Source organism: Lissotriton helveticus, chromosome 2_1 (genome assembly GCF_964261635.1).
Source record: "Lissotriton helveticus chromosome 2_1, aLisHel1.1, whole genome shotgun sequence".
NCBI classification, from domain to species: Eukaryota; Metazoa; Chordata; class Amphibia; order Caudata; family Salamandridae; genus Lissotriton; species Lissotriton helveticus.
This window is the reverse complement of record NC_136059.1, coordinates 1,118,313,029-1,118,339,372: the sequence shown is the minus strand read 5'-3', so window position 1 is coordinate 1,118,339,372 and position 26,344 is coordinate 1,118,313,029. Positions and strand designations below refer to the sequence as shown.

Genomic DNA, 26,344 nt, shown 5'->3' with positions numbered 1-26,344 from the left:
GATGTCCACTAGTTCTAGTGGGCACCTTGCACCAGTCTAATCGACCCTTATTGATGGTGGTTATAAAGTCAACCTTAAAGAAAGCCATCCTAGTGGTAGCATGAACCAGCAATCTTCAGGCTAAGACTTCAGTAGGCGAGTTAAGCAAGTTGTTTTACCATATATAATCCCTTGAGTACCAAATGAAAGGACACCACACAAGGTATATATTAAATATATATGTATTTAATCTAAACACAACCCCTCTGCACTCTTTATGAGGTCAGAGGTCAAAATACAATTCAAGTCACACAGTTAATATACGATAAGTTGCACAGTATATGTTATGCCCTATGGGCCTCACAAACCATATACTAAGAAAGTGGTATAAGTACCACGTGAGAGTTAAAAAGCAGGCCTGGGGCCTGTGGAATCGCTGGGGTTACACTTAACAACCAAAGGTTAGGAAGTAGGAGGCCCAAAGGAGACGCGTGCAGTGTCTAAACACAGACGCGGGTTACCATTGACTTTCTATGGGAAACGAAGAAGTTACAAATATACAATTTAAGGACACTTCCGGATGGACTAGGATGGAACCCTTTTAAACTAGGACACTTCGAGAGTCAAGACCCACGGAAGCACCGGAGTACTCGTGTTAGCTCACCCAGGGAAGCCGGGTGCATAGGTGTCTTTTCGTGTCGGGTTTCATCGTCGTTTTCTATGGAGAGCTGCAAAAAGTGCTGCAGGCGACCAGAGGAAAAGTATCCGGGTGGATCCAAGGGTGGATCGGAGATGTGAAGAACCTGAAAGCAGAGGGGACAGAGTCTGGGTCACTAGCCAGTGACCAGGAAGGAACCAGGCGATGTTAGGTGCTTGAAGGTGAAGAAGGTGAGTTTGTCTCTTCAGCCACGAGGTCCAGGAGGCATCGATGATGACCAGGCGCTGGATTTGAGCTGTCCCACGATGGATCTAGATGACTGCCATGTCGGTATCCGGATTGGACCCAACAAGCCTTGGTAACCGCAACCCACGCATGATGTCGAGATTGGCTCTGATGTGGCGCTTCTCCTTTTCAGGGAAGCTGGAGCAAGCCTGGAGCAACCAGGAAAGCAAGTTAGATTCAAGATGGAGTCTTCAGGGGGCTTACTAGCCAACAGGCAAGGAACCGGGAAGATGCATCAAGCTCAAATGCAAAGGCGGGACCCACGGGACACTCGCGGACTGTGGGGGCCTGAGCTTCGGTGCAAATGGTGCTCGGGCAGGGGCTTCTCGTACCCCAATGCACAACTTACTGAGGCTTCAGGAAAGGAGTGCAGGTAGCAAAATGCAGGATGTCCAAGATGTCCGGTCCCACGTCTCTCGTGTCCGCCACGGGTCTCAGCTTTGCTGGGGATGTGGGTTGGGGTCAGAGAAGTCTGGGAGTCCAGTTCTTGTGTCACAGAGTCTTTGGGTTCTGACGGAAGCCTTGAAACTGCAGATCGGCAAAGTTGCTGTTGGTGCCTGTTTGCACAGTGTGGTCACTCCTTGACCACAAGGGAGATGTCTTTCATCTTCCAGTCAGAATGGAATGTCGAAAGTCCAAGATATGTCTTTCAAAGATTCGTCCAGGATAATCTAAAGTCCTAGGGACACAGTTCCTATACTTATACTAAGGATGGGGGCTGGACTACCTGGCTAGGTCCCTCCTATGGGTGGACCTGGGCACCTTCCCTTTGTCCAGTTTCACGCCAGAGCTGGGGCTGAGTGCCCCAGCAACTGGTTTGAACCGGGCTATGCATGGAGCATCTTGTGTGCCCCAGGCAGTGTCTGGAAAAGCATCTGCTGATGCAGCCCTCCCTGTCCCAATACACAAAACCCTGTCTGGGGAGGTGCTGGCACCTCCCTGGACAGGAAACCTATGTCCAGGCCCCCCCTGCCAGAGTTTCGTCCAGCAGCAGGAGGTAAGACTTGTGTCTGTGGCAGCAGCATCCATTTTGTGATGCTGAGGCTCTGTTTAACTTTAACCGGGTAAACCAGTAACTACATGTCTTCTTCCTCTAGAAGGGTGGAATGCTACTCCCGCTGCCAGGACTGGTGGGGGGTAGTATTCCAAAGTGTTTGACACCTTACACGACATGTTTTGATAAAGCCAAACCAAAGTTAGCATTAATCGCGAGAATTATAATGCACTTAAGAGTATATGGTATGGCTATATCATAGAACAGCTATAAGGAGATGGTTCCGAAAGCTGCAGAGGGGCTCAGCTCTTGCTAGGGCACCCTCTCACATAAAACCCAGCACTCTGCCTCCAGGATTGTTAAGGCCTGCCATAGGAGTGACTTATAGGTGTATATGTGTCTATATGTATATATAGATTATAGGTATACTATATCTCAGCAAGGGGTGATTACACCACCTTACCCAGGCTGTGTGAACAGGCTGTGGTGTCAGGTTGGAAGGCAAACCAGGGGTGGCACAATACATGCTGCAGCCCCTGGTAGGCCTAAGGTGCACCTATGCCCTGGGTACCTATGGTACACTATACAGGGGCTCACAAGGGTGACCCAGTAACCAGTCTGCTATGTAGCTAAAGTACATGGAGTCCATTTTATAGAGAAAACAGATAGACTGGGGCCCTGAATAGCAGGGTCCCAGGCCAACTAAGTCGAAAACCAGCAAAACACCAGAAAAAAGTGGGGGTAACCATATAGTTAGATTCAACCTTCCTACACTAATGACTCTATTTATGGTGAAATTACAGATTATGGTACTTAGTGATTGCAACAAAGGACGCCTTGTTCCACAATGTTCCAATCAGTGACTATGAGCTTTTTTTAAATGTGTCTTTCTTTACATATCATTGTGTAACAATCAAACATGATTAGTGTGTGACTACAGAGGAGGCATTCCCCCATACTGAACCATGAAGCCTGTAGTTTAGTAAGACTTGGGCAGGTGCGTTGTTCGATACTTAAATGAGATCACCACTATCTGGATATACTAGCCCTTAGTTGTAGTGGTTCCTTTGCCTGATTGATGTCTTAGGTGATAAGACACTTATATCTGCGCACCATGCTAGAGTTTGTTTTGTTTGCAGTGACTACAAAGTGGTGATGATTTTAACTTGATTATTTTAATGTGATGTGTTCCCTCTGATTAGGGTCTATTCCATTGATCATGACATACCAAACGTACTACTCTGTGAAGCAAACAAGGACCCCCTGATGTGGATACAATTTCCTGGGTCAGGGCAAAGCAATTTATGTGAATATAATACCCAGGCAAATCACCAATAAACACTAGCACATGAACAGTGGCATTTGCCAACCATAATTAAAATAAAAATGATCAAAAAACGTTTTTGCACATTTGGTACATTTTAATTACTATTCTAAAACATAATTCAATGATAACATTTTTGGTACATTAATATACATACATGATAAAGTATTTCAGCATTATAGCATATGCATAAGTTCAGACATTTATCAAATACATTTATGATACAATAAAAAGACAGGAAACCATCTTTTTATTGTATCATAAATTTATATTATATTATAAAATACCAAACGTACTAGTCATAATATACAGCTGCTGTCCGTGCAGGTAACATCGGTGGGGACGTGTAAGGGGGGAGTTCGAGGGACGATGCAGAAGGAAAATTAAATAAATAAATAATTTTCCCTCTGCATAGTCCCTCGAAATCCCCCATTACACGGCCCCACAGCTGTTACCTGTACAGACTGCGGCTGATAATATGGTCTCTGAAATTCATTATCCAATATGGTTCATATTTCCAATGCTGATTAATAACACGCCTTGGGTTTTGTTTAAATCTAACAGGTTTACGTCCACTCTGATGTCTAACTGCCATGGGAAAATTTCTCTTTTATTAGCATGGATTGAATGCACAGCATAGTTAGGAAGATCAATTACCCTGATGAATACCTTTGACCATTGTTTGGCATAAGTATAGATCAAAACATGTTGGTGGTTTATGCATTTTGTATGGTTGAATCATTGCATTTCATCTTTTGACCATATCTCATGTTTTTAATCAATACCAGGGGTACTCAATAATAAAAGAAGTTCCTTGGGTATACCCCTAGGTATTTTTTAATTCTTACAACTTCAACTGGACCAGTGTATTTGTCCTGAAATGGAACTCCCAGGTCTAAGGGCTACGGTTGAGTCTGCTGGGGTGGCTTTGTTCCTACCCCAGTGTGAGAGGTCACTGATGATGAAGCATGCCTTCATATGTTGTGGGTGTGATGACCTCTCCAATATCTTTTAATAACTCAACGCAACTATTTCCTAACTAAGAAAGGACAAGTGGGACCATAGGTTTCAGTACTCAAGTATGTGGTGTGATAAAAGTGTAGATATTAGGAGGACATACTTGAATATATACCTCTTCACACTCCTGTGGGGGTTGATATGGTTCTCTAGGTCTGAAATAGATCTTTCTTTTTCCCAGTAGTATGAGCTATTATCTCACCCCTAATTGTTGCTTTATAGGCCTCCCAAAGGACAACTTTAGAATCAACCAATCCCTTATTCCTAGTCAAATAAAAATCTGTGACTTAGGAAATATATTGTCTTGTTTTCCAGTCCGAGTTCCCATACATCTAGGCAAAATTCTGGTTTGATCCTCAACCCCGGCACCTGTAGCATCGCCAACAGTGGTGAATTATCAGAAATACCTCTTGGTAGATAACAGACATGCCAACATCTACCCACTTGACATTGAGGTACTAGAATATGATCGAACCTAGACATAGACTGCATATGGTTAGAGGAAAATGAGAACTGTCTCTCTCCCGGATGCCACATTCTCCACAGGTCAGCCAGGACTGCGGCTCCAGTGAAGGTACACAACTGATTATCTGCTATCCTCTTCCCACCCAGACCCACTATTCTATCTATACTACTATGTACTATCAAATAAATCTCACCTCCCACAATCAAGAGTGTCTTTGGGGCCTTCACCAACATTCCCCCAAACCTTCCACTCCCTGAGACAGGAACCCCGGCGGGAAGTACCAGGAGGCCATCACTACGTTTTCACTGTTCCAACTACAGGCAACCGCAGCCTAACATTACAATGTATCAACCCAAGTATCTGTTACCCGGAATGGGAGTGGCTTACGTACCAATTCTCACACCCCTCTTGAACCACATGAGGAGCCGGAAATCACTAACATCTTATATTTGCAATGGCTCACCAACCCACAATTATTGCTGATGAGGTGAGTCTCCTGGAAAAAGGTCACGTCAGGGTTATATTTCATCAACCACTCACGTGCAAAGCCTCTCTTCGATTTACTACCCAGCCTATTCATGTTCCAGGAGGGAATCTTGAGGGTCAACAGTACATTTCCTGAGTCAGTCATGTCATAGCCCAAATTTGCAGGACCACGGCCAGGACTCCCACCTGCACCATGTCAGTTAACTGTTGCCACAGGCATATATCCCCCTACCAAAAACACACACACACACCCCGCCCTCCTTGCGTGAAGGGCTCCAAACTTCACCCTCCCTAATGCTTTTCAACGTAGCCAAGAAATCAACACATAATGTTTATACTTCCAATAGTCCCAATGAAGAGAATAAGAAAAAAGGACGAAGAGAGAGAAATGCGGGAAACATGGGGTGGGGTGTGGCCACGCTGACCAAACAGGAAACGTGACCGTGCTTCCCCAAAAATCCCCTTTTTACCTGTGCAACACAATACACTTAGGCTGGGTCCAGGACAAACTCTATTCCGCACCCACTCGGGAAACTATATTCGACGTGCTCAGGTCACCACTAGCAATGACCCGCCATCAGTCTCAGCTGTTGAGCGAACTGAGTTGCCATCAGAACCTACAGCCTCATGTTTCAGGGCTTTCCACCTGTTGGATGTAACAAACTGTGCCACAACTCTTGCCCTTTCAGTAGCGGCCTCGACAGCCATCGGGGGGACACTTGCCTTCCTGCTGGGGCAACGTCTCTTCCTATGTCGTTGCCAGTCCTGCAACTGGTCCTCCTCATGCTCCTCATAGCCAGTCCAAGGCTACAGAAGTCACAGCAAAAAAGTGGATGCTATTCTGATCTCTTATCCGAAATCTTGTAAAGTGAAAAAAAGCATATGGAAGGCCCAATTTTCGCAAGTTAGTCTTAACCTCCATAAAATATACTCCTGTCTCTGAACCATGGTGGCGTAATTTGGGTATATGTTGACGGATCCTCCCTCCACCTACCATGGGCCATGTGTCTTTATCCCTAAAATTAAGCAGTCTCACCACCACGACCGAAAGACGGCGGCCTGCCAGTAACTCGCCTGGGATAGTATACAGTCTTGCAACCAGTTTTGATGAATATACCGTGCAATTAAGGAGAATAAAACTGCAAGGCATTTATTTAACTATGTTCTGACCATGACCGTGAGTTAGGAATTTTCTCCTCAGCCGCTCTGTAGCTTTTCCCTTAACTAAACCAGACGCACGGGGCTTGCACCGAATGAAAGTCAGCCTTGCCGGCGCCTAATTGCAGCTCTGCTTTTGTAATCCAGACTTTACAAATCCTCTCCCAATTTTCAGGTTCTCGTCAGTGACACACGTGATATGTAACGTAACACCTGAGCGGCGTTTCTGTGCCCCGATGCTACGCAGTCTCGAGACAATTAGGACGCATTCGAAACCGTTACGCATAAGAAAGCAATTTCCTCTTCAATCTCGAAATTCAAAACACCTGCTCTGTAGCAACGTTCAGTGACCGGCGGAGACGAGCCGGAGCCGGTCCCACGCCTGGATTTACAGAGAGCTGAGGCCGCAATCACGGCAGCATCCGTTCCACAGGCTTGTTCCATTTCAACTCCTCAGCAAATTACTTTTCCATTCGATGTCTTTTAACTGGGTCTGGTGTGCAGGAAAAACTCGCACGTCATTATGTTTGCTTTGAGGCAGTAATGAATTTTTAAACCAGGTTTGTGAGGCCGCTGGGTTCCTTTTCTATACTTCTCACCCTTTACTGTGTCGGCCTCCGTTTATTTATATAACAATTTACTGTGGTATCTACTTACCTGTTTATTGGTGAGTGGCAGGCGTTTATTTGACAATTTACATTCTTGTTTATAAATTGGGCTTGCACTATTATGCTAGTGATTTGGGAATTTTGGGCTTTTACTTTCTTTAATTGGATAAATTAAACATTAGTATTAAATATAAATACCTTAAAAAATGACTAGGAATGATAAATAGTACAAGCTGGAAAATATATTGTCACATATAAACAGTTACCGTTCATTTAATGTATTGTTGTTTGTGTGGAAATGTCTTCAGTGGCTACAGAGTTTATATAGTAGAAAAGCCTATTTTCATTTTGAGGTGGCGCAAAGCTTCACACACTCGTCTCCTTAGCACAACTTACCCAGTGTATTTTTTAATTTTTTATGAAGGTGTGCATTACTGTACGATATAAGGGATGAAGTAACCCCGGGCCGCAGTGGCGTCACTAGGTTTGGTGTCACCCAGTGCGGGTAACTCATGGTGTCACCCCCAACTCGTCCATGATCGGATTACAAGTTATAATTTTCACTTAATTCATAAAATACATTCAGAATGCCCCTTTATTTTGGCTTACATCATGCACGGACAAGCCCATAATGAGATATTTGCAAAGCTCTCATAATGCATATGTATTATGACACACCACATGCAGGAAAAGAACACCACTGAGCAATCAACAGAGTTCATGTTATGCACATCAGGATTCGGTCGTACACACTGCATAGTTTAGTACTTACACAGCAACATTATTCACAAGGCGCTGGGTGTTTCAGATTCCAAAGCACGCACCTTTGTAGAGTTATCGTACTGCACCTCAACGCTGATACGCCATGCCCTAATATCCCACCCCTGTGACATCAAGAGAGCCCAAAAAAAAAGTTACAACTGGGATACTGAGGTGGTTCTCGCAATGAACCTCTATCCTGATTCGCATCATGAATGAGCATGCCGGAAGTGGGGCGCTACACACACCGCTCAGACACGTGCATTTTCACATATGCATCTTTACGTTGTTAGTTATCCAAAGAGTTCTTACAAAGTCACCCATAGCTTGCAGTATGGATGCCTGCTTTCTACGGACACATCTGCAGAGCCCTAATTCGTAGTGCACTTTCCTCTCGCTGCTCTGAGAGTGACAAGGGTCTTAAAGTGCCTCAGTCCGGTTCGCAGCTCGCCTCTGTTCGAGGCTGCTCTGTGTGCTGCACTCTCTGTGCGCTGAGGCATTAACATTACCTACCAATTACACCAAAGTCGTAGCCTAATTAGACAATAATCTTGGCCGGTGGCCGGGTAAAAGGTTCGACAGAGTACAGACAATAATATTATTTTGTATTTTGGTGTCACGTGACACCAAAATGCAAAATAATATTACTGTGACTGTCTGTCGAACCTTTTACCCGGCCACCGGCCAAGATTATTGTCGACACGGACCACGGGGTGTCACCCCATGGGATGGTGTCACCCGGTGCGGTCCGCACCCCCCTAGTGACGCCACTGCCGGGCCGTACATTATAAGGATATTGCAAGTCACTGAGGAGTTCCATAACCATATAGAGGAACAAGGCTGTGTTCCTTTATAGGGTTATGGAACTCTGAAGTGACATCTAATATCTTTATCATGTATGATAGGGGGTACCATATCCCATATAATACATGATCACACCATTACCTTTCCCACACACCACTCGCTCTTTCACCTTCATATGAAAGAGCAAGCTTGTTCGAAAAGATGAAGAAAGAAAATAGAACTACTTGTGCAAAATTAAACATATCAAAACCCTGTTAGATATTTGTTGCAAACAGATATTAGAAACAGTTCAATACAATTTAGTTGTTTTTTGTAAAAAACACAGCTGCAGTAGCTTATACTGTATAGAAACATGCAAAATTCTAGCTTTTCTCTATGTCTGGAGTGCAAAACAATAAACATATTCTCTCTGCTTGTCATTGTAATCTATTAAAATAGAGCAGAAGAAAGAAAATCAATGTTCTTTTTTTATTGCTTTAAACAGCTGCTTCAATTATGGTCTGTGACCTCACCGGCCTGGCACCTTTGCTGCTGACTGGCCGCAGGCAATGTGAGGAGACCACTGTAATATAGCCTTATAGCCCGCCGTAGTGGGCTATACCGGCCATTAAAGGCCCACTCTAGCGTTAAAAGCCCGAGCCGAAGGTGAGGGCCTTTAACAAGAGAGCAGGATTTTAATGGGCAGTATAGCCCAGCTAAGGAGGTCTATAAGGCTATTAGAACATCCCCCACTAGAGGACAGAATTTTCTAACAAATAAAGAAAGGTATCACGGAGCCAGAAGGGATTGAACTCCCCTCGGGCTCCTTGAGGCCTCTGTTCACAGCAATAGCTGTGAAAAGAAAACATTGGAATGTCGGAGCTCCAGTCTTCTACCGGCCATTAGAAGCCCGGAGCACTCCATTGTTTTCAATGAAGCTCTCAACATTCCGGTGTTCTAAAACCTTATAATAGTCAAGTTCTAAAGTCTTTTCTTTATAATCAGCTTTTATTACAGAGTCGCCGATTATTTAGAAATTAGAGACAGATGTTTATAAAGGGATTACAGAAAGCCATGTATTATATCATATGCTTATAATGCTGAAGTTGAATGTCATCAATCCTTACCATCTTTGGTGACCCTCTTGAGTCAGAGAAGAATACTTGTTGGCTAGTTTTCACTGGCCTGGCGTCTTGGCAACTCATTCCAATACCAATTTAATTTTGGAGATTTACAATTGAATTTGCTATTCTTGTGCAAGAAACGTAAGTTTCTTTTGCTGCATACAAGATGATACCATCATAACTTTCCACCAACTACTTGATTTAAATGCTGCATCATGTTTTCAGACCTTCAAGTAGACCATACATAGAACTATCAGTCTATCACTAAGTCTCGCCAAGTTATACTTTCTGGGGCTTATTTACAATCCCCAGGCACCGCCTGTACGTCACTTTTTCCCATTTCAAAAGTGACGCACCAGCGGTTCAAGGGGCTTGTAAATAAGCCCCTCTGTTTTTCAGGTTTTCTTTGAGAGGGCTATGGTGTGATAGGATATCACCATTAATAATGAGCAACATGCTTCAGTTCGTAGTTCTTTTAAAAAAAGAAATTTCTGTCACATGGCATTATTGTGTTGGAGATCATAATATTGCTTAGCGTATTTGCTTGCAAGGTTACACTTCTTTCACCACTAACTGGCTTCCAGTAGGTGGCACTGTCTATGGATTTCTGAACTGATTTTGCCTACACAGTCCTCCCATCTTGAATGATTATGCACAATACCCATCTGTGATACATTCCCTTGGGTTGCTGTACATCTTTTGAGTTCTTGCAGAGATATCATCTCTTGCCAATATGTTAAATATGTGATTTGTTTCTATATTTTTCCTGGGTAATAGCTTCACACGGGCACAGATCTGGTCTTTTTCAGCTTGATTTAACATGTTCTACTTTAATCCATCTTCCCTGTGCTCCTTCAATGGACTGATTATTACAACGTTCCTTTCATTGTGCCCCATTTGATCTATCTTACTCCCAACCCTGGCAGTCTAATTTGCGGCAGTTTTCCACTGCATCAGTGTTTTTGTCTGTGTCGTTTTGACTTGTGCGTTTTTATTCTATTCGTTACTGTGGTACGCTTACGGTTGTCAGGTAACTGTGCCATAACTATGTCATGGCTTGTTGCTCTTCTTAGAATGTGACCATACTTATCACATTTATTACACCTTCTTCTTGTAGCAGGACACTCCGCACTGTTCGCTAAATGCACTTTGGAGCCACACCTATAACATGTGAGTTTACCACTTTTCAGTCATTCAACCTTTTTTTTTTAAACAGTTTTATTGCATAATTCACAAGTTACACTGCCATTTGCCTACAACCCTGAGGCCGGCGGCGTATCTCTTCCAAGTTGTAATACACAGCTTTATTTGCCAACAACCCGTGGGGCAGACAGCGATTGCCGATCGGTATGCATACTATCTCTTCGCAAATAATTGCAGTACAAACAGTTATGTCTAAATGTTGGGCTAACTTGAACCTATACCCTCCCTCCTCGGCCATTCTGTCAAATCAAGAGGCTAGCACATTTTGAGCACATAACGACCAAACTGCCACTACGTCCATACACAAACAGTCTATGTACAACCAACATTTCACATCCCGGTAAACGGTATGCAATGATAAGACCATGTCCTACTTTCTTCTATTTCACCAACAATACCCAGTTGGTCAATTATTTCCACCTCCCTACGTGGCTCAGTCATTCTGAAGGTCTATTCCACCCGATCTCAGCTAGTTTGCAAATGGTTCCTATATGTCAGATGGTCTGGATCTACTGGGCATTAGTTCCCAGAAAATGGATAATTAATCTTTGCAATATGTGACAGCTTTGACCCATTCAGCTGGTGTAGGAGGGTGTTGCTTCTTCCAGTGGATGGCCACCTGTCTTTTCGCTAGCAATAACAACATGGCTGTGAGTTTACGGTGATCTTTCGAAATTTCCTGAACATACCCCAACAGTGCCAATAGCAGTGTAGCTTGTAACAAAGCATTTATGATATGTCCTATAGGTCTAAGTATGTCTGACCAATATTGCGCTATAGGTCTGCAATCCCAAGCCAAGTGGGTAAACGTGGCGCTCTGAGCTCCACATCTCCAGCACCTTGCATCTGGGCGCAATCCCATACGATGCAACTGTGACGGTCTGCGATATAGTCTTTGCAAGAAATTGTGAATAAGTCTCAGTCTATAGTTTGGCGACAGGTGTTCCAGCTCCGAGCAGCAGAACTGCCATTGTTTGTCTGTGATGGTGAGTGCGGTGTCCCTTTCCCATTCTGCTTTGGATGCAGCGTAGGTAACTGGAGACCCCCCCTGTGTTATGTTGTAAATGCGTGTGATTAGTTTGCGGGGAGATGAATTAGATAAAACATTAGCGCTGGCAGGGTAGGTGGTGCGTGAGGGAATTCCGCATATCTAGCTCTGCATGCTGCATGCTGCTCTGATCTGATAATATAATAGCATGTCTGACGCAGTGGGCGTCTGCGGATCACACATCTGCGATAGTGTTAAAAATTCGCCGTCAGGAAATAGATCGCTCCCATTCTCCAATTTGTGTGATTTTGCTCTCATTTTAATTGCCTTATTCAATAAGGGGCCAAGAAGGGGATTGTCTCCTATGGGCATGGATGGTGCATAAAGTATCTCCTGCCTTGCTCTTTTCGCAGTTCCTCTCCACGCCCATCTCATAGTCTCCACCGTGTCTATTTCCTGGTCTGGACGTTTATAGGGTTTATATATGGCCGTGTTAAGCAGGAGTGGTGCAACTCTGTCTATTTCTATCGCCATGTGGGGCTGAAATGGTGTAGGGTGGTGCCAAAAGTGCAGGAATTGCGCCTGTGCACTGTAGGCATATAGCTCAAAGTCTGGAGCACCTAGCCCTCGTTGTGCAAATGGCAATGTCAATAGTTTCCATGAGACTCAAGGTTGTTTGCCCGCCCAGACTAGTTCCAGCATGTTTGAACGGAGCCTTTTAAAAAAGTGAGTGTTTAGTGGCATTGAAATGTTTACAAACAAGTATAATAATTTAGGCAGTATTATCATTTTCGTAATAGCTATGCGCCCTGTCAAGGATAGCAGCAATTTCTTCCATCTTTGTATTTTGTTTTCCAACCAGTCAATCGCTCTGCCGTAATTAGCTAGCCATATGTCCTGCAGCGATCTACGGATCCAAATACCCAGATATCGCGCCTCTCCTTCTGCCCATTGTATCGGAAATTCTGTGTTGAATGGAACCTTAGTATCTGTTAGCGGCAGCATTACAGATTTCGTCCAATTTATCTGGATCTCGGTTAGTCCAACATATCTTATCAGTTCCCTCATCACTCTGTCAAAGTTATCACTAGGGTTAGTTAGGCATATCGTCATGTCATTTGCATACATCGATATCAAGAGGCCTCTGGATGTGAACCCAATGCTCTTTTGTGTGTGATATTGCCGAAGCCTGGGTGCTAGCAGTTCCGTGGCTATAGCAAATAATAATGGCGACAGTGGGCAGCCCTGTCTTGTCCCTCTAGTAATGTTAAAGGGTACAGATATCTGACCGTTGATCTTGACTCTCGCTGTCGGGTATTTGAATCTGCCTGATAAATATGGGACTAAGACCCAAACGGGTCAATGAGGTGAATAAGAATTTCCATTCTAATGAATCAAACGCTTTTGTGGGGTCTAATAGTGCCGCTGTGGCCTGTACCTGAGGGGCTAAGTAATGGAGAATGCCAAAAATCATTCTCCAATTATGTGCCTTGGAGCGGCCTGGTATAAACCCTGATTGGTCCGACAGGGCTATCTGTGGGAGCATGGGTTGTAGTCTGTTTGCTATTAACTTGGCGTATATTTTGCCATCTAAATTTATTTATTTATTTATTTATTTTTCTCAGAGTTTTATATAGCGCGAACTAGAACCGAACCGAATCAGTTATCAGAGCGCTTTACATAGCACCAGTTACGTTACATGAGGACATTTTTTTAGGCACGGGGAGATTAAGTGATTTGCCCAGAATCACAGGGGGTTTTTGGCGTCGTTACCGAGACTCGAACCCAGATCCCCAGGTCCGAGGTCGAGCGCCTTAGCCGTTAGGCCAACCCCTCTCTCCTCTCCTTTATGTAGCTTAATGGCATTTCCTGCCATGAATATGGGTATAAAAGTACGCAAAAAGACACGGAGATGCAAATGGCTGGAACAAGGTTTCCCTTAATGTCAGACATGGAAAAAGGTGTGTTGACTGCATAATCTGCTGCAATCAACTGAATGATTTATTTGACTCTGTAAAGGTTGTAATGCTTTGACTCTTAGTAGGAGAATTTTATAAGGTATGGTTGAATTGTGAATATACATGTGTACAAAATTAGATATGGGACTGGATTATTGGATACTAGCTGTTCAATTCTGGGTAATTGTTGCTCTCAACTAAATAGAGGAATTTATATACAATTTAAGATTCAACATTTTGCTTGCGTTAAGAGCTAGCTAGGGGGTTACTGCAAATTCTACAAGTATTTTCAAAACATTTCATTAGTGTTATTTTTCCTACCTTTAGTCAGAAGATATAATCCTATGATAGTTAGACCTAAATTCAGAAAATGTCAAGCTTTAAAATAGTAGTACTATAAACAATTCTCAAAGCTCTAAACTCAATTATTTATTATATAGTTGATCAATTTTAAACTCATATATTTAATTTAGATATTTGCCCTAAAAGGCAGCTTCATATCATGGAAGATTAAGTGAAGGAAATTAGAAGTTGAAGATGTCTGGAGATTCAGATGTTTAACTTAAAGGCTAGTATTTGTTTTCTTTAACTCTGGGGAATTAAAAAAATTGCAATAAATCTTGAGGAACTGAACAAATTGTTTTAAGGAATTGTAACTGACCATTTATCAGGGATAAGGGACGATACGAATTTGGTTTAGTCTGGTCCTTATCTGGCTTCAGTATGGTTATTATAGTGGCCTCACGAAGTGTTGGAGGTAGTATACCAGTTTCCATTGCCTCCAGAAATACTGTTTGGGGGCTAAGACAACAGCGTATTCTTTGTAGAATGCTGCTGTTAAGCCGCCCGCCCCTTGGGCTTTGTCTGCGGCATGCTATTTATTACTTGTCTAATGTCTTCTGTCGTAATTGGTAACTCCATGTACTCTCGGGCACCATTATTAAACCAGGTCAGCGCTATATCATCTAGATAGTCAATTATGTCTGACTGTGACGGGTCCGTTTGCGAGGTGTACAGTCGTTGATAAAACAGAGACATTTCACGCAGTATATCAGATGGTGTTCTGACTATTTCCCCGCTGTCTGAGTGTAGTTCAGTTATGTAAGCTGACCCTCTTGGTGTACTAAGCAGTCCCGCTAGTGTTTTCCCCAGTCTCTCACTCTCCCTGTAGCGCCTCGCCTGTGCCTACTTATTCATATAGGCCGTTTCCCCCTCTGCTTCTTCCTGGAATTCTGTCAGTTTAGACCTTATCTTTGCTGTAGTTTCAGTAGACAGGCTGAGCAGTTGTTTGTTCGAGCTTCCTTGTTTGTTGCTCTAGTCTACTTAGTGTATTACGTATATCTTTTAGGACTCTCGATTTAAGTGCTATGCAGTTGCCTTTTGTAACCACCTTAAATGCTTCCCACAGAGTGCCCGGCGAATTCACCGTGCCCTCATTCAGCGTGAAATATTCTATGCCCTTATGCCGCAGCTCTTCGCAGAAAACCAGATCCAACAGGGCAGCAAAATTCTGGAGAAATATATAAACAAACTTCTCTCTGAATTTTTAGAGAACCACACGTTGCTGCATACCGGTCAGACAGGATTCAGACCTAACCATGGGACAGAGACAGCCCTGTTGGCTGTCGTGGAGGAATCCAGAAAAATTCTTGATCAGGGAGGGACTGTAGCAGTGATCTTACTCAACCTGAGCTCTACATTCGATACCGTCATCCATAACATCTTGGTAGACAGGCTCAGAGTGGCCGGCAAAATTATAACCTGGATTGAATCCTTTCTTCAAGAAAGAACATTCCAGGTGTTTGAGGGGAATTGTATTTCCAAAAGCTGGCCTCTTACTTCCCGAGTCCCTCAGGGCTCATCATTGTTCACCTGTGCAACATATATCTTAAACCCCTAGCAGAGGTAGTCATCCCTTATGGGATTCAAATCATCACCTACGCTGACGACACAAAATTGGTGGTAGCACTAAAGCAGCCAAAGAGTACACCAGTTAATCTGGAAGCATGTATGGAAGCAGTAGCAACCTGGATGAGTCAGTCTTGTCTCAAACTTAATGGAGACAAGACGGAGCTCATGATGCTGAACAACCATCCTGGTCCCTTAAGGGATAAAACAGGACTAAGCTGGCCTAGATGCGTGGGACCAGCTCCAACCCCGAAAGAGCAGATAAAGAGTTTAGGTGTCTGGCTAGATAAATCCCTCAATTTCAAGAGCCAGGCTATTAAGGTGGCAGCAGGCTGCTTTGGAATTATCAGAATGCTACGAAAAGTCCTACCATTACTACCGAGTTATGCACGAAGGGTCATAGTATAGGCACTGGTGCTCAAACGACTAGATTATGGAAATGCCTTATATTTAGGAACTACAGAGGCAACTATAAGGAAGTTGCAGGTGTTGCAGAACTTTGCAGAGAGGCTACTCCACCACACCCCCACCGCAACTCTGTGAAACCTTTTTTTTTTTTTTTTTTTTTTAAACCTTTATTGGTCATTATCATAAAGTACATTGCCTACTACCCCCATCCTCCCCTGCGAGGCCAGAAGCTGTGTCGTGTCATATAATGATGCTTATGCGTATCTAGCAAGGGGTGGACAGTTAACACAGCATGTCGCCTACAACCCGTTCGGGCCGGCCGCGTTGCATCTAACCGTGGGCTATCTGGGAGTCTTTATTTAATCAACATAAATACATTGCAGTAGTGTAGGCAATAGAATCTTGAGGTTACTTTTTCACTTAACTTTCAACTTCATAACATCTAAGTCACATTAACTTCCCCTAATGGGCCCACCATACACAGTATGTGGTGTGATGGATCATACAGTATGGAGTACCAGTAAAGTACAATGCAGCAGTATAGAGTGCTAAGTTCTCATAATGGTATAGAGGCGCACTCCATAGACATTGTTTATTCTCAGGGAACGTGTAATCCTTGCCGTCCGAAGAGTTCAATGTTGTGTCGTGCCATAGGTATGTTGTAGGTAGTATGTCATGTAGTCATACAGGATGTGGAGCAGCAGAACTGGGGGGTGGCTGGGATCATCGCGGTCCATGTCTCCCTTGTAGGTTCTGGCCTTAGTGCATGGGTATCATGAAAGGTGTGCTATGTGCTCAGTCATGGGGGGTGGCGAGGCTCGCAGTGTCTGGGAGGGGGGGCAGGGTAGCGGGTATGCGCTGGAGTTAGTCTACCGCATTACGCAGGGAAGTGCGACCAAGGGGGGGGGGGGTGACGGCGCGGACATTATCACTTATTCCACCGTCACACTCCTCCTCGGATTCATCGGTGTTTCGTGTGTGGAGTAGATACGCAACAAGGGGGCCCCACAGGTCCTTGGGACGTGAGTTACGTGGTAGCAGCTCAGCGTAGTAATGGAGTTGTTCCTGCCACGTGCTCATGCTATGTAGCCAGTCCTTAAATTTAGGAGCTCTCCCCCTACCCCATCGACATGCCACCTGCCGTTTAGCCAACAGGAGGCTCAGTGCGAAAAATAGTTTATGTGTTTTTAATGTTGGGATAGTGTGTCCTAGCAGAGCTAATTTGGGACAAGGGTCTGTGAAACCTTCACTGAGGAAACTCCATTGCCTGCCAATCGCAGAACGGATTAAGTTTAAAGCTTTATGTATAGCACACAAAACCCTTTGGGAGGCAGGCCCCAAGATAAATCAGCCTCTTATAAAATTCTACCAGCCATTAAGATGCCTTTGATCAGCAAACCAGCCGCTGGCTTCAATCCTCAAAATAAAGAGGGCCTGATCAGGGGGTCGGATGTTCTCTTTCAATGCAGCTAGCTTATGGAACTCACTCCCGGAGCAATTGCGTGCAACTGTCAACCACCTATCCCTCTGGAAACAGTTGAAAACGTGGCTCTTCTAGAATCTTCCTCAATAAGGTTGATCATGGGCTTGGTCCTTACTTGTAATCAAATAGCGCGGGGATGTATAAGGGTAGCCATGCACAGCCTTATCTCAGTGGGCGCATGGTCTGCGAAAGTGCGAGGGTGGTGTGTGGCGTCTATCAGCCAGGTATGCAGGTCCTTAGAGACTAGCCAAAAGTCCAGGCACGACCACGCATTGCGATGGTGTGTTACACAGGTTCCCACCCTGGCTGATGGGTGTAAGGTCCTCCAGGAGTCTATTAATTCTAGATCCTCTATGATGTCATTTAGCATTGCTGCTGCTTTCAGGTGATGTACACGGGATGTTCCCTGTCTGTCTGCGTGTGTCGATAGGAGCACGTTAAAGTCACCTCCCCACAGAACTGCAGTGTGCCACAATGCTTGTAGCTTCTGCCAAATTTGTTGAAAGAATTCTGGACTATCTGTGTTCGGTCCATAAGTATTAACTAGCACCATGGGGGTATGACACATCGTTCCCTGCAATATAATGTATCAGCCTTCCTTGTCTATTATCGTGTGATGTGTTTGCCAATGCAGTCCCCTGCGCAGGAGCAATGCCACCCCCCTGGAGTAGTTAGAATAGCCAGCCTCTATCACCTCGCCTCATCTTTTGTTTCTGAGCACCCCCGCCAATGTACTTGTCAAGTGCGTTTCCTGTAAAAATCAAATATCCACCACATGACTTGTGAGATAAGAGTGGATCAGTCTTGTCTTTCTGCGATCATTCAGGCATCTGACATTCCACGTAAGGCATGTTAGGGAGTTTGTGATAGTGTGTTGTGACATATCTATTCATAAAAAACTGGGCCTGTTGCAGGCACGTATCCGAGAAGCGCATTGCTGGAATTTGTTTGCATATGCGAAGTGTAAAATCTTACCATCCCCCTGTGTACAGCAATATATCTCGATGCATAACAGTCTCGTGTTGTGCTTGCATAGTCGTATAGCTCGTGGCAGTTCTAAATTACAAAACAGCTGAACTTCCCCCCCCACCCACACCAACCCCACAATCAGGTTGTGTAACACCCCCTCCCACTACCTGCAACAATAACCAAACTACATGGAGTAGCTGACGTAAGGGAACCATCCCAAGGGGCACGTGGGGCCGCCGGCGGTCTACCCTGCACTTGTGGCAGGGTGGCCGAGCTTTTAACATCACACTCAAAACCCAGGAACCTCCCATAATTAACTGCCTGCATACTTTGTCAGGAGGAGTCCTCAAATTGCATATATCAATACGTCCCCTCTTCGTTAAGTAAGAGCTCCAACCTTACCAGTTCTCCACCAGCACTCGGAGCAACAATACGTCAAATCGGCTGCATAACTTTACATCACGCATTCTAGTCTCTGTACTTCAATCGTTGTTGCTTAGCCCGTTCTCCGTCTGTTTTTCTCCCGACGTCTTCTGTTATTTTTGTTCCTTCACCATTTGTTTCGCATATGCCAATGCTGCTGTAGCGTCTGTAAAAAAAGGTGGGCTTGCCATGTCCCTGGATGCGCAACTTGGCAGGATATATCAGTGCATACTTGGTCCCAAGTAATTGAAAGATTTTCTTTGCAGGAATAAATTCCCTGAGGGCCGCTTGCGCTTGTAATGTGAAGTCAGGGTACATTGCAATGTTGTTTCCTTGATATTGAATAGCGCCCTTTTCCCTGGCTAGTCGAAGTATCGTATCACTGTCTCTGTAGTTGAGCACTCTTGCAAGTTCTCCCGGCCGCGGTCTAGGGCCTAGAGATCTGTCTGCTCTTTCAATAAGGAAGATTTTGGATAAGTCAGGTCCGAAAAGGTCTCTCATCATAGTTTCAATATATTGCTCCATATTTTGAATATTCGTTGTTTCAGCAATCTCCGTGATTCGTATGTTATTTCTTCTCGACCTGGCTTCTAAATCCTCATTCTTCTGTTGGATCACGGCCAGCACTTTGTTGTTTCCTCTCATTTTCTTATCCATTTTGGTTTGTCACTCCTCAGTTTCCGTCACTCTTGTTTCCAGTACGCTCAGGTGTCCCTCCTGCTTTCCCACCCGTTGAGTGTGTCTATCCATGCATTCTGCAAGCGTATCCATTTTAGAGTCTATGCCTTGCAGACTGATTTTCAGCTCTTTAAACACTGACCGTATGTCTTCTTCCGGCAGCTGACTGGTGGCTGCATCGTCCGCAGGATCTTGATGGCCAGTGTCAGTCTCAGCCAGTTTGCTCGACTTTTTGTCAAAATTGATCCGGGGTTTTTGTCTCGTGTCCGGCTTCCCCATGTTCGTGAAATTTTTTCTATTGCTGTTCGGCCAATTTACTTGACGGTTGTGTCCTCCTCTAGCAGTTCCAAAATTGTGCATTTAGGTAAACTGTTATGGTCTATTTCAACTTCTTATGCTAACTTAGCTCTTCTGCCAACACCCTTTAGTGACCATAACACACAGCCCTTATGGCAGCACCAGCAGGTAGGGTCCCACAGTGCGGCTCCTCCTCTTCACATATCTTCGCCAGTATTTGGTATGGTCAGTCCTTGCAGCTGTGTTGCATCTTCCTCCGTTGTGTTTTACGCCTATGGGTCGAGGTGTGGTTCCCGCCGTTCTCTCCCAGGTGTGTAGGATTATGGCCGGGGGCGCACAACTAATTGCGCTAGCAGCAGAATTGCGCTGTAGTTCCTTGTGCTGAATTAATCTCAGCAACAGTCTCTATGTAGGCCAGCCCTCTGCCGTAGTAAATATCCACACAGGTTGCCCTTCGCTGTATTATGTGGCGTTAACATACACGGAGTGATAGAGAAAGCACAGTGGGGACGCCCCGGCTGGTCGCACCAGAGATGTCCCGTGCAGTAATGGGCCGTAAATGCTGCTGCGCGCACTATGCTCCATTGCGTATGTCGTCTTCCTACAGCCACCCGCCTTGTCAAGCCCGTCGTTTTACATGCCTTAGAAGGTCTTGCACTGGCCTTGTTTCTCACTTCCAACTACACTCTCAAGGTGGTGCGGTGGGTCCCGGTCTCGCGCCGGTCACTTCGCTGGGCAGCGCTAGCACCTCACAAAATGGCGGCCTCGCCGTCAGTTTTCCACAGTCTGCACCCCTCAGGGTTGGGGCAATTGCTTTTGTAGCCGTCGCAAGAGGCCACTTGTTTAAGGGGATTCTTTGTTTGTGTCCTCTCTGCCAGCTCCGGCAGCCTACCAGCAGCCGTCGCAGGTCCCGTCTGCCTCCTGACCGTCTAATGGCGATCGCCATGCAAGTCGGGTCTTACCCTCCTCCAATCACAGGCAAATGTGGTGCGGACGCCAGATACCCTCACAGCTACACCAGCAGCAGCAGGTGTTGTGTTGCCTCTGCTCTAGCCGTCCCGACCTACCGGATGGTTAGCGATCCAGCGCGGAATATCTCACCGTCTTCTCTCGGCCCTCTGCAATCCGTGCTGCAGACCAGTGGCTACTCGAGGACCCGACTTCATTACATGAGTAGGCCCAGCGCCAGCACAGTTCGCAGTCCAGCGATTTCCTCGGTTTCTGTGGGGATCACGTCTCCAGACGGCCTCCGGTGCATCTAGGAACAGTCACTGTACTTTCCGCCTCGTGTGGTTCCCGGGATGAGGCATGTTCTGCGGATTTTAAACGGATAGAAGAGGCTAGGCCGGCGGAGCCGCGCTAATGTGCGGCCATCTCGCTGCACAGCGAAGCCACGCCCCTAGTCATTCAAACTTTACCGGTTTCTTGATTGATGGAATCACACAGGAGAAGAATAACTACCCTCCTCTGCTGTTAGCACTTTGGCTGACTGAATAGACCATTCAATACCCTTTAGTTGGTTTAATACTTCTGCCAATGTAGGGTTACGACACACTAAAAGTGTTTCTTGAATCTTCTTGAAATCGAAATTGAAGACGAACTGGTCTCTAATGCAGTTATCTACATTCACTCCAAACTCGCAATTAGCTGCCAATACTCTAAGTGCTGCCACTTATTCTTCTACAGATTACTCAGGATATTGTTTTTTTCCCATTTAATTTGACTTCTCCTGTCGTATCTCGACTTACCCGCACCGCCTCACCGATCTAAACTGTCTCGGCCGCTACTGCAACAGACAAATGGATAAAGAGGACTGACTTAAAGTCTTCTGTATGTAGTTGTGTATTTGTATGTATGTTAACGTAACTTTCTGGAAAAAAGGCCCTAGCTAACACCAGACAAAACAAGCTTCTACAATGCAATAGGTCTCAAACTCTTGTAAATGCGAGACCTATTTCACTTCAAAGTAGTGGCCGCAATTGTCCAGGGATGCCTTGAAAGTGAAAGCGTGCATGGCGCGCTGAATGTTGCAGGAAAGCATGTAGTGCCTGCAGTAGGAGAAACTCAGTAAAGAAAATAGTGCTTACAGATTAAAATAAGACAAACCGGGTTGCAACAGAAGTAAAAGGGCCAGTCCTCATGGGAGGTAACAAATGAAGTCAAGGCAGTACTAAGGAGGGACTAACAAGCCTATTAACAAATCAGAAGCCAGCAGGTACGAAGGACCATGACACACGCCAAGGAAAAATATGGGTGGAGAGTGGGCGGGGTTTCAAGTACATTCTCCAATACAGCATGGCTCGCAGAGCAGCGCATGCGCTTCCCAGGCTAAACCTAAAAAAATGCAACCTTGGTTCTAAGTCAAATGCTGCAATCAGCACAATAAACAAGCTAAATTAATTTAGGCTGCTGAGTAACAAAGGGTAGTGTTATGCTTTTGTAAACAATTCAAGATGTTCTACTCTACACTGCAAGCCAAGTACATTTTGTATACTGGGTTTTATAAAGTACTTTAATGAGAGTGCAATGGGCCTAGCCCTCTCTGCAGGTTTGCCTTCTTTTGCCCTTCAGAACTATGTGCACTTTTCCCCTACTAATCATTGTTAAAGCGCTTGTGCACTCTCCTTAAAATATGGTGAAACTGGCCTACACCTGATCGGTATATTTTATTTACTTGTGATTCACTAGAATATGGTACTATGTGTACCCAGGGCCTGTAAATGAAAGGCTACTAGTGGGCAGTAGCACTCATTGTGCCACCCACTAAGTTAGCCTTTTATAACATATCTCAGGTCCACCACTGCAGGCTGTAGTGCAGGTTTGAATTACCATTTCAACCTGGCAAAATAAATCTTTTATGGGGTGGGACACGCACAACCAGTTATCAAATATATTCAAATTGTCAGGTGTACCGTGCAACCGGGGCTTCGCTGTCTGTATCAACCAGCGTTGTAAACAATATCAAAGGTGAAGCCCCTGGATGGGGGTTGGCCCCCAGTGCACAGCAGAAATAACAAAAAATTGTTTATGTCCAATGCAAAACAAAGTCAATAATCATATAGCTTGAAACCAATCCATAATCAGTAATTCTTTAATGACCACTTCATCTCAATAGTCATTAATGATGATATCCAACGATATTCATGAAATACAAATGAAATCTCTCAAGATTTTTTCAATCACATTTAGTCAGCAATCCCAATGCATTTCGGACATCGCATCTGCATTTCGTCAGGGGAAATATACGAATTATGGTGATCGGTAACATAGAATCTTTCCCGACGCCAAACTTGGGAATACACTAGCCTGTCTCACGGCGTCGGGAAAGATTCTATGTTACCGATCACCATACTTCGTATATTTCCCCTGACGAAAGGCAGATGCGATGTCCGAAATGCATTGGGATTGCTGACTAAATGTGATTGAAGAAAATCGATTTGGATGAAACTTGTTGATGCAGTGACATTAATTGACATGGTCCTGAAGAATGCAAGGGTTCTTATATCCATAGAAGGCAGAAACATGTTGACCAAGCTAATGTTGGAGCAGTGATTAATTCTAAACTGTTCTAAGTCTTTTTCACTTTATCATTTACACGGTTTTAGTAGGGTTAACTGCGTGGATTCAAGAATTGTATGTGCTGTGCATCAACGTGCACATGATCCAGGGAGGTTACCCTTTTTACATCACTTCACTTACATGCACTGCACGAAATGTGACAATGAATACATGTCAGACTTAGTACACTACACAGATTTTGGTTTTGTTTTTTTCCTTCAGATAAAATCATCAGAAGGATACGGTACTTCACGCAATGGTTTTCTCTGATTTATAAGAGAGCCTGTGTGGGCACTGTTTGGTTCCCAGATGATGACACTGGGCACGATACTGTGTAGTGATGGGATACCTTAATATCCTTTTTTGATTTTTAGTTGTAGCCTTTCCCTTCTCACACACTTGTGGTGTTAGAGAGAGAATACTCGTCTCTCTGTTCATATGTACATTGTTCTTAGAGTACATTGCCAATAGTGTTTAGGATTCCATTTTGTGTAGTAATTGTAAGGAATGGGGGATTGAATCCTGTTTAGACTTTAAATTTCCCTCGGACCCTCTTTTGTTACTGAGAAGTTTGATACCAAACTTCTCAGTCTTCAGTGTAACCATCATGGTGCTGTGGAGTTCGTGATGACGACCTCCCAGCACCATACACTCTTAATGGCTGCACTGCACTTACGGTGCCCAGGAATGGACCTGAGTACTGTAGGGGTACAGGGCTCATGCCCTTGTACCCACACCACTGGAGTAGGGCACCCAGCTAGAGGGGTAACTGAGGTATGCCAGGCAAGTGTGTTGTGGGCATGGCACACAGGGATGTGTGCCATGTCGACTCTTTGGTTTGTTCTGCACCAAGACACTCAGCCTGCAAAGGGAGTGTGTGTGTGTCAGGATACAGGGCCTCTAAGGGTGGCACAATAAGTGCTGCAGCCCTTAGGGGTCTTCTCTGGTCACAGTGCCCTGGGTACCTAGGGTACCATTTACCAGGAGCTGACCTGTGGCCAGAGATGCCAATTGGGTTTAGGTTTCAATACAGTTTTAGGGAAGGAACACATGCCCTAGGCACCTGATTGGCAGGAGCCCAGGGCACACTCAGTCAACGTACATCAGCAATTCAGCAAACAGTGGGGGCATACCATGCAAGAAAGATGGCACTTTCTCACAAAATCAAAACATTCACCCCCAGTCAAGAGATCTGTGTTAAATCCATCATTCTTTTGCTCACCATGCCACCCCAATTTAGACCTGGAAATATGCATACCGGCCTTGCACCTGTGCCTCGTGGAACAGTCCAGCCCGAACTGCCATGCCAGGTCCTCACTGGACTGGAAACAAGCATCCTAAGACCTGTTTCGGGGTTTCACACCTCATCAGCCAGGATAGCTTGAATCCAGTGGCACAGTGAGCCCGGGACCGACGTCTGGGCATACCCGGCGCACTTAGGTTGAGAAAGCAAAATACACACAATTGATGGATGAACTGCAGAACAAATCAAAACAGTCACCCCCTGTCAAGAGATCTGGGTTAAATGCATCATTATTTTGCTCACCATGCCACCCCAGTTTAGACCTGAAATATGCATATCAGTCTTGACCCTGTGCCTCATGGGAACTGTCCAGCCCGAACTGCCAAGCCAGGTCCTCACTGGACTGGAAACAAGCATCCTAGGACCAGTTTCGGGATTTCATCCCTCATCGGCCAGGATAGCTTGAATCCAATGGCACAGTGAGCCCGAGACCTACATCTGGGCATTCCCGGCACACTTAGGGCGAGAAAACAAAAGACACACAATTGATGGACAGTCATAACAACATAAATAGTAGGTGTAAGGAGTACTATAAGTCATTATATGCTGCTCCACTGGTCTTGCCCCCCCCCGCCCACAGATCCTTGACGATGTCCTGGGACTCGTGGAACTACTGCTGCTTGTACGAGATGAGGCAGATGCCTTGGGTGATGCTATTACTCTCTAGGAAGTGTGAGCTGCCATTAAGGCCAAGGAGCAAAGCCAAGTCCCAGGGGCGGATGGCCTGCCAGTAGAGTTTTATGCAGTGTATGCTGAGGAACTGACACTGAAATCAGTGCCCTCTATGATGCAGCCCTGGACATATGCTGCTTACCAGTCTCATCCAGTGAAGCTCTGGTGATCCTGCTTTTAAAACCAGGCCGCTCAACTCATGATATTAGGGCACATTGCCCATTTTCCCTTCTCAACATGGAATATAAGATTCTTAGCTGGATACAGACCAACCACCTTTTACCCCCACATGCCCAAATGAATTCACATTGACCAAGCTGTGTTCATCCCAGGGTGCAATACAGCACTTAATAGTCGTAGGCTTCTTTCGATCCTGGAAGCTGACTTCCCAAATAAACACAGGGCAGCGATAGTGGCCATTGATATTGAATCCTCTGATAGCTTACTCTGGGATTTTCTACATCGGGTGATGTCAGAAAATTGGTTTGGGACCTGGGTTCATCCAGTGGACTAGGCTCCTTTATTCAGTGCCTACAGCCCAAGTCCATACCAGTAAAGTTATATCATAGGGCGAGCAATGAGTCAGAGGTGCTCGCTTTCTCCGGTGCTGTTTTCTATCGCAGTCAAGCCATTTGCTAGCAGGGCACACTCTGGTGCATCCTATGGGGGGTTGGAATTACGGGGCATCTCACACTACACTGCTCTATATGTAGACACTATGCTCTTGTTTCTGCATGATGTAGATGCGGATCTACCAGGAGTGATCTCACTCACTCACGCTTTGGTGGCGAATCAAGCCTATGTATCAACTAGCATAAATTTTGCGTATTCCCCTTGTGTGGCAACATTTTCCAA

General features: G+C 45.0%; 1 long non-coding RNA gene across 1 annotated transcript in view; it reads left to right on the top strand.

Annotated features, from left to right (window-relative positions):
• Positions 1–6,786: 6,786 nt before the first annotated feature.
• LOC144818475 (uncharacterized) overlaps positions 6,787–26,344 on the top strand; it is a 138,050-nt gene continuing 118,492 nt past the window's right edge. Inside the window, exon 1 of the long non-coding RNA XR_013607112.1 lies at positions 6,787–6,927. This is a non-coding gene — a long non-coding RNA (uncharacterized LOC144818475). The remainder of the gene's footprint in view (positions 6,928–26,344) is intronic.